We start from the raw sequence: 698 nt of genomic DNA on the forward strand, positions 1-698 counted from the left end.
CTTTGGAAACTGAATAAGCTTCTTTGAGACTTACTACAACACAATACCTTATTGGTAATCAATTGTGTTTCTCCAAAATAGTATAATTGGCTCTTACAGAGTTCTCAATTAATTTTGTAGTACCACATATTCATCAACACCCATATGGTGAATATCTCTTTTAAAGAGAAAGTTATACCATTATGGTTATGGTCAAAATTATATGCAAGATCTGTTTCTTGCATTACCGTTGTCTTTTAATAATCACATTGCCAAAATATTTTGGCGTACAATAGGTACGTGACCGGTGATCATTCATGCCATAATAATGATATTATTTTCTTATTTCATCTCAAACCTCCCTCTAGAGGTGAGTGTGGTATATTCACTACCACTAGCACGTTCATATTCTTCCAAGAATGAGTATGTATTTATAAATCTGATGTTGTCACATTCACATCATGAATGGACCATAATCATCTATATGTGCTTTATAAAATCCCATGTCAAATCAATGACAAATATTACATTCACAAAGTGAAGGATTATTTTGAGAATCCTTATTATTCTCATTATCACAATGATGACGATTATAATTTCGTCTATTGCCACGTCCACATCCATTGATACCTTCATGGTAATAATTTTGTCTTATTTCAGACTTATCACATATTGCTATCACATTCTCTTAAGGGAATGAGAATGGAGCAAATTCAATG

This window comes from Nicotiana attenuata, unplaced genomic scaffold, assembly GCF_001879085.1.
Source record: "Nicotiana attenuata strain UT unplaced genomic scaffold, NIATTr2, whole genome shotgun sequence".
Classification (NCBI taxonomy): domain Eukaryota; kingdom Viridiplantae; phylum Streptophyta; class Magnoliopsida; order Solanales; family Solanaceae; genus Nicotiana; species Nicotiana attenuata.